The sequence below is a fragment of the Bison bison genome, unplaced genomic scaffold, assembly GCF_000754665.1.
Source record: "Bison bison bison isolate TAMUID 2011002044 unplaced genomic scaffold, Bison_UMD1.0 scf7180017851104, whole genome shotgun sequence".
In the NCBI taxonomy this organism is placed as follows: Eukaryota; Metazoa; Chordata; class Mammalia; order Artiodactyla; family Bovidae; genus Bison; species Bison bison.
Window position 1 is genome coordinate 21,399 of NW_011481677.1, and position 8,738 is coordinate 30,136.

The 8,738-nt window shown below is 40.2% G+C and overlaps 1 pseudogene; it reads right to left on the bottom strand.

The window, feature by feature from the left end:
- Positions 1 to 4,188: 4,188 nt before the first annotated feature.
- LOC104995953 lies at positions 4,189 to 5,069 on the bottom strand (annotated as a pseudogene).
- Between the last annotated feature and the right edge of the window lie 3,669 nt (positions 5,070 to 8,738).

An 8,738-nucleotide genomic window follows, 5' to 3' on the forward strand; every position in this document is an offset into this window, starting at 1 on the left:
AGAATGTTCAAACTACTACACAATTGCACTCATCTCACACGCTAGTAAAGTAATGGTCAAAATTCTTCAAGGCAGGCTTCAGCAATATGTGAACCATGAACTTCCAGATGTTCAAGCTGGTTTTAGAAAAGGCAGAGGAACCAGAGATCAAATTGCCAACATCCGTTGGATCACAGAAAAAGCAAGAGTTCCAGGAAAACATCTATTTATGCTTTATTGACTATACCAAAGCCTTTGACTTTGTGGATCACAATAAACTGTGGAAAATTCTGAAAGAGATGGGAATACCAGACCACTTGACCTGCCTCTTGAGAAATCTATATGCAGGTCAGGAAGCAACAGTTAGACCTGGACATGGAACAACAGACTGGTTCCAAAAAGGAAAAGGAGTATGTCAAAGCTGTATATTGTCACCATGCTTATTTAACTTCTATGCAGAGTACATCATGAGAAATGCTGGGCTGGAAGAAGCACAAGTTGGAATCAAGATTGCCACGAGAAATATCGATAACCTCAGATATGCAGATGACACCACCCTTATGGCAGAAAGTGAAGAGGAACTAAAAAGCCTCTTGATGAAAGTGAAAGAGGAGAGTAAAGCTCAACATTCAGAAAATGAAGATCATGGCATCTGGTCCCATCACTTCATGGGAAATAGATGGGGAAACAGTGGCTGACTTTATGTTTCTGGGCTCCAAAATCACTGCAGATAGTGAATGGAGCCATGAAATTAAAAGATGCTTACTCCTTGGAAGGAAAGTTAGGACCAATCTACATAGAATATTCAAAAGCAGAGATATTACTTTGCCAACAAAGGTTCATCTAGTCAAGGCTATGTTTTTTCCAGTCATCATGTATGGATGTGAGAGTTGGACTGTGAAGAAAGCTGTGGGCTTAAGAATTGATGCTTTTTATTTTTCTGGAGTTGAGCTTTTTAACTATGGTGTTGGAGAAGACTCTTGAGAGTCCCTTGGACTGCAAGGAGATCCAACCAGTCCATCCTAAAGGAGATCAGCCCTGGGATTTCTTTGGAATCAATGATGCTAAAGCTGAAACTCCAGTATTTTGGCCACCTCATGCGAAGAGTTGACTCATTGGAAAAGACTCTGATGCTGGGAGGGATTGGGGGCAGAATAAGAAGGGGACAACAGAGGATGAGATGGCTGGATGGCATCACTGACTCGATGGACATGAGTTTGAGTGAACTCTGGGTGTTGGTGATGGATAGGGAGGCCTGGTGTGCTGCAGTTCATGGGGTCGCAAAGAGTTGGACACAACTGCGTGACTGAACTGAACTGAACAATAAAAAAACAATGGAAGGGATATAATGTATAGTACTGTGACTAACAGTCAATAATACTCTATTGCATATTTGAAAGTTGCTAAGGAACAGTAGATCCCAAAAGCTCTCATCACAAAAAAATTGCAATTGCACTACGCATGCTGACAAATGCTAGTTAGATTTATTGTGGTGGTCATTTAGCAATATGAACAAATATTGATTCATTGTGCTGTACAGCAGCAACAAATACATTTTATATGTCAACTATAACTTAAATTCTTTTTTAAAAACAATGAAGAGAATACTATGAATGATAGATTTGGCAAACAAAATTAATAAACTTTTATACAATCCCCACAAATATATCATACATATCTATTGAAACATGAAAAATATCATGTATGAAACGAGATGCCAGTCCAGGTTCTATGCACGATACTGGATGCTTGGGGCTAGAGCACTGGGATGACCCAGAGGGATGGTATGGGGAGGGAGGAGGGAGGAGGGTTCAGGATGGGAAACACATGTATACCTGTGGTGGATTCATTTTGATATTTGGCAAAACTAATACAATTATGTAAAGTTTAAAAATAAAATAAAATTTAAAAAAAAAAAGAACTGGGGGACTCCCAGGTGGATCACTGGGTAAAGAATCCACCTACAATGCAGGAGATTAGATTCCAAGGTGGGGAAGATCGCCTGGAGGAGGGAATTGCAACCCACTCCAGTGTTCTTGCCTGGGAAATTTCACAAACAGAGGAGACTGGTGGGTTACAGTGCATGGGGTCGCAAAGAGTCAGACATGACTGAAATGACTGAGTATGCACACATATAAAAGAACTAAATGGCAAACAGTCTGTTTTGTGTAAAGAAACAATTCTTTGTCTCAAAGAACAAAAAAAAAAGAATAACAGCACACTGGCACTACTATATAAAACAACAGATTTCTATGAGCTTTTTTTGTTTGTTTGTTTAAATAAACTCTGAATGGCTAACAAGCACACAAATATATTCAGCCTCACAAAACAGAAAAAGACTCACCAACTTAAGAAACAAACTCACGGTTGCCAGGAGGAAGGGATAGTTAAGAGCTTTGGGAAGGTCATGTACACATTGCTATATTTCAAATCGATAACCACTTAAAACCTATTGTATAGCACATGGAACTCTGCTCAATGTTCTGTGCAGCCTGGATAGGACGGGGTTTTGAGGGAGAATGGATAAATGTCCATGTGTAGCTGATTCCCTTCACTATTCACCTGAAACTATCACGATATTGTTAACTTGGTATACCCCAATACAAAATGCTTTTGGTGTTAAAAAAATAAATTAAATTAAAAAGCAATTGCAAAGTGAAACTCATTAGCATACTCTCACCAATGAAATAAAGATTTTTTAATGTAAATGCCCAGAGTTGAGCAAAGACATCTGGGTATGTACATTTCATACTCTGTTCTTGCAGGGAAGTATTTACAAGCATTCATTGGTCTAGGTCTACCTTCTTCAAGTGGAAATATAGTCTAATATATCCCATATTACAATTAAAAAAGTGGCCTTAATTCTCTGTATAACCTTTCATGAGTAATACCGTATTTGTCTACTCCTGTTGATTATTGATCTCTGGGGATTTATGATGTACTTTTCATAAAAGTATTTTATGTTTCCCATTTATTCTTTTAATTGAACTCCCACTATTACCATTTAATTGTCAACATAGAAAATTGCATTTTGGAATGCAATGTTCAATTTTATTTCTGACCATTATAAATAAATACATTAAATTATTAGGAAAGCCAACAAAAGACTGTAGTGATTTCTGGTACCTGTGTATGTTAGACTGCCTCACAGGTGACCTCAGGTACATGTTCTTGGCTTCTCTCCTCACTGATCCTCTCCTGTAGTATCTGTGGAGCTCTCAGACTCACCTGCTTGGAAACTTTGAGAGAAGGCTTCTGTGTGGAAGTCCAAATTCTCCCCTAAATAGTTGATGCAGCCCCAAGTTGTGTCTAATTACAAGACAACAAGAAGAGATCAAGTATGGGTTTCTCAGTGAGATTTAGGTCTGCAAAAGCAACAACTACATCCTGTCCAACCAAAGCAGCACAGGCTGAGGGACTGCAGCAGAGGAAATATTGACAGCTTCCTGTGTCGGCTCATTAGGCATGTTTATCCTTTGTTACTCTAAATATGTGATTTCCCTTAAGGACACGGGGCTGGACAGAACGGACTCTTTATTCTGTTGATTCTCTGTTCCTAAGAGACTGCATTATAAGTTAGGTGAATTCGGTTTTTATCACTCCTTCTCCTTTAACTTTCCTGCTTCCAAAGCTCTAAGCCTCCCAGGACCTCATCACATCCCTGAGTTCAAATTCTCTCAAAAGTGTAATATTAAGAATTTGTCTTGACTGAGTCACATGGGTCTTCAAAGCTTTGATTGGTGGCGGGGACATAACCCTTGAAATCTCTAAAAATTTCTACTCACTTCATCAAAGACAAAGTAATTTTGTGTATATTTTAAATATAAAAATTGGACGTTATATTATCTGGATTCATGATAGCTTTCCAAGCCACTAAGACATTTCCCAGTTATATCAGAAGTTATGAGCTATCATTTAGTCCCTCATTATAAAATGCTTGTAATTATAAGAGAGATATTTATATGTTGTTATGCACCATAACAGAACGTAACAGGGAAGCCTGGTGTGCTGCAGACCAAGGGGTTGCAAAGTGTGTGTCACAACTTAGACACTGAACAGCAACAAGGGCGGGGCAGGGTTCACTGAGGCATGCCATGGTGTATGCATGTAATAACAGAAACAGCAAAACAGGAGTGAAAGCCAGAGAAACAGATCCAGAATTATCAAAATTAACCCTTCCAGGTAACAGGGTTACAGAAGGAGCAAATTTTAGATGAAAGGGTTCAACATGGGTGTGACCACAGTGTACATCACGCAGGCTATTGCGCTTGAATGTGAGCTATAGGTAGCAGCAGAGCTAAGGTACAATCCTAGGCTTGTACAATAAGACAAGGAGACAACTGAGAGCTGAGATGCACAGGTGGAAAATCCTTTATACTGCCCCTGAGCAGGAAACTATTTTAGAGTAAGTGTAAAGGATCCCAGCAAAAGGACCACTACCCAGTAGGAAAGTTGCAAGACAGATCATCATGTTATTAAGAAAAGTATCAGAACTGGAAAGTTGTATCACCTGATAGAGTTCACAGAAAAAGTGGGGAATTTCCAAATCTGGACAGAAGGACAATTGCAACACCATTAATCTGTGTAACAAGGAAAACATGGCAGTCACTACCCAGGGTACCAGACACAGTAGTCCACAGAGCCAAGGGTACCAGACACAGTAGTCCACAGAGCCGAGGGCTCATGATGACTGTGTAGTGCAGGGGGTGGCAGATGGCCACAAACCAGTCACAGGCCATCACAGTCATCAGGAAGTCATCTAATGTTGCAAAAAGTACGTAAAACTACATCTGGGCGATGCAGCCTTCATAGGTTATGGCTTTTCTCTCAGTCTGAATATTCATCAGCATCTTTGGGATCGTGATAGAGGTGAGACAGATGTCTACAAAAGACAGGTTGGAGACGAAGAAGTATATGGTGGTGTGGAATTGAGGGTCTGAGCATAGGGCCAGGATGACGACCAGGTTTCCAAACACAGTTATCAGGTACATGGAGAGGAAAATCCCAAATGCGAGGGGCTGCAGTTCTGGTGCCTCTGAGAATCTGAGAAGAAGAAATTTAAAATTTTGTGTGTTGTTCCCTGGTTCCATGTGCTGGAGTTGACTACCAGGAGAAAGGAAAATAACATAATTACTTTTCACACATATGGGAATAAGTCACATATCTGAACTACTACAATATCTATTGTGACATCAAGAAACTGATTTTACTATTTTATGTATAGATAAGTTCTCTTTGAGAGTATGTGTACTAAACCACTTCAGTTGTGTCTGACTTTGTGTGAAGACCCCATGCAATGCAGCCTATGAGGTTCCTCTGTCCATGGTATTCTCCAGGCAAAAATACTGGAGTGGGTTGCCATGCCCTCCTGCAGGGGATCTTCCTGACCCAGGGATCAAACCCCAGTCTCTTAAGTCTCCTGCAGGTTCTTTACCACCAGCATCACCTGCTATACCCCCAATTTATCTGTAACTAGGGATTTTTGTCCCATTCTCAGCACATTTACAAAAAGGTCATATATTCTACACAGCTTTAATGCAAAATTCTTTCATGTATTTGAGAAATACACATTGAGTGCCAACATGATCCAAGCAATAAGTAGAGATGATGAAAAACAAATATCCCACAATTCAAGGATGTTGAGAGATAATGAGCAAATAAAGTATTATATAATATGTTAGGTGAAGACAGATGTTATGAAAAAACAAAACCAGTTATGAAGGAGAGAGTTGTAGGAGGTGTTATTTTGTACTGAGTGTTCAGGTAAGGTAAGCAAACAAGAAGATATTTGAGCATTAGACTTCAAAAAAAAAGAGGGAAGAATCTAGTACTGTATCAGGAGAAGGGAGTGCCTGCAGAGGGAACAGCCACTGCAAAGGATTAGAGGAAGATGCTGGTTCCACATGTTCAAACCCAAAAAGGAAGCCAGTGGGTCAGAGAATAAGAAAGAGGGGGAATGATTAGAGATGGTGTCAGGCATGCTGAGGAGCAAGGTGGCCTCCCTGCTACAGCTGAACCTTCAGTCCACAGAGACTCCCTCCTTACATATTCTCTATTTTCTTGCAAAAATATCATGTGAATTAAAGTAGATGACATCCTTAGTAGTATACCATCTTTGACTGAATTCTTGCCTCTGTATTATAAGTCCCCTTATTATATAAGCCCAAGTGCCTCTGCTTGAAGAATTGTTCTCAATCCACAAGGTGTGAATTAACAAGAACTAACAAGAACTCCTGGGCTGTGTAACTCCATGCATTACTTACCTACAATCAGCATCCTTAGGCCATGAGTTCTGACATCTCAAGCTGGTCAAATCAGATTATCTTTCCTGTATAGAATGTATAAATGGTACCTAGAAATTCCAGTTCATGAACTTCTAATGGACCAATAAATTTGGGGTTCTTTTTCTACATGGCCACTTTCTTCTCTATATTTGAAAAATATTAAGAGTATGAGAAAGAGAGAGGAGAAAAAAAATAGAGACGAAAGTTAAATGGACCAATGAATATTAAGGGAGAAAATTTCCAATAGCCCAAATGTATCCTGAGACAATACAGTGAAGAAAAGCTTCCTTGGTTTGGCAACCTTCCAAATCCAGTGACATCTCCTTGATGCCCAGGAAAATAATAAAGCAAAAATTTTCTTTTCCAAGGACAGAAATGGTTATATCTTTATGATGTGAAAGAACTTGCAGATTGAATATCCTAAAAGAAAAATAAGCAAAAGGAATAAAGTAACAATTCAAAGCAGGAAACACAAAACACAACAAAAGTTGGAAATGTTTTATATGAAGCAGCAGAAGATTTCTGTTTTCCTTGAGGTTCATCCTTATTTGTCTACTCCTACTGGTAAATATGGGCTTCCCTAATGGCTCAGCAGGTAAAGAATCTGCTTGCAATGTAGGAGACACAGGAGATGCAGGTTCAATCTCTGAGTCAGGAACATCCCCTGGAGGAGGAAATAGGAACCCACTCCAATATTCTGGCCTGAAACGTCCATTGGACAGAGGAGCCTGGTGGACTGTAGTCCAAAGGGTTGCAAAGAGCTGAACATGACTAAATGACTAAGCATGTACATGCACATTAATAAATACAATTCATAGACTTACTGCCTAATTTTACTGAAAACATTTTATGTCTATCATTTCTTTTTTCTAATTTAACTTCCATTAACACCATTTAATTGTCAGCATCAACACTTGCATTTCCGAGTGCAATGTTCAGTTTATTTTTTAGACAATAAATAAATAAACACTAAGATAAGGAAAGCCAGCAAACAACCACAGTGATCTCTGGGCTATGCTATGGTGGTCTTTAGGTGACCTCAGGTACAGGTTCCTGGCTTACGTCCTCTTTCACCCTCTCCTAAACTGTCTGTTCAGCTCTTGGACTCTCCTGCCTGCAGAATCTGAGAGCAAGCTTTCTGCGTAGAAGGAAAATGACTGACGATGCAGAACAAACTTTTGTCCACGAACAAGACAACAGGAAGAATTCTAGCCAGATACAGAGCTGCAAAAGCAAGGATCACATCCTAGTCAAACAGCTATGGCACAGGCTAAGGGACTGCAGGAGAGCAGGTATTTACATCTTCCTGTTGCTGCTGCTGTTAAGTCGCTTCAGTCGTGTCCAACTCTATGTGACCCCATAGACGGCAGCCCACCAGGCTCCACCATCCCTGGGATTCTCCAAGCAAGAACACTGGAGTGGGTTGCCATTTCCTTCTCCAATGCATGAAAGTGAAAAGGGAAAGTGAAGTCGCTCAGTCGTATCCGACCCTTAGTGACCCCATGGACTGCAGCCTACCAGGCTCCTCCATCCATGGGATTTTCCAGGCAGGAGTACTGGAGTGGGTTGCCATTGCCTTTATGTCAGCTCATTAAACATGTTTTCCTTCTGTGACTCCAATCTATAAGTACGGGACTTCCTTTGGAGACACTGGTCTGGGCAGAACGGATTTTTTTTTTTTTTTCTTTTCCCTGCTGATTCTCTGTTTGTAGAAGACTGCTTTATAAGTTAGGTGAATTCAGTTTTTACTACTCCTTCTCCAGTAATTCTCCTGCTTCCAAAGCACTTTAAGCCTCCTAGCACCTCATCACATCCTTGAGTTCAAATTTTCTCAAAAGTATATTATTGAAGATTTTTCTTAAATAGGTCACATGTGTCTTCAAATCTTTGATTTGTGGTGGGGACACAATCACCAGTTTCTAGAAATAACTATCCCTGTCTTCAAAAAGGGGGATAACTTTTCTCCTTTAGTATAAAATATTGGGTATTATATTCCCTGGATTCATGATGGTTTTTTCCAAGCCATTTGAGAGTTTTCTACTTACATCACAAGTTCAGAGCTGTTATTTAGTCCTCAATATAAAATATTTGCAATTATAAAAGAGATACTGAGCTGAAACTCCAGTACTTTGGCCACCTCATGCAAAGAGTTGACTCATTGGAAAAGACTCTGATGCTGGGAGGGATTGGGGACAGGAGGAGAAGGGGACGACAGAGGATGAGATGGCTGGATGGCATCACTGACTCAATGGACACGAGTCTGAGTGAACTCTGGGAGTTGATGATGGACAGGGAGGCCTGACGTGCTGCAATTCATGGGGTCACAAAGAGTCGGACACGACTGAGCGACTGAACTGAGCTATTATTGTGTCCCATAAACTAGATTATCAGATTATGTGTATGCATGTCTTAGTCGCTCAATCATTCTGATTCTTTGTGACCCCATGGACTGTGGCCTGCCAGGCTCCCCTGTCC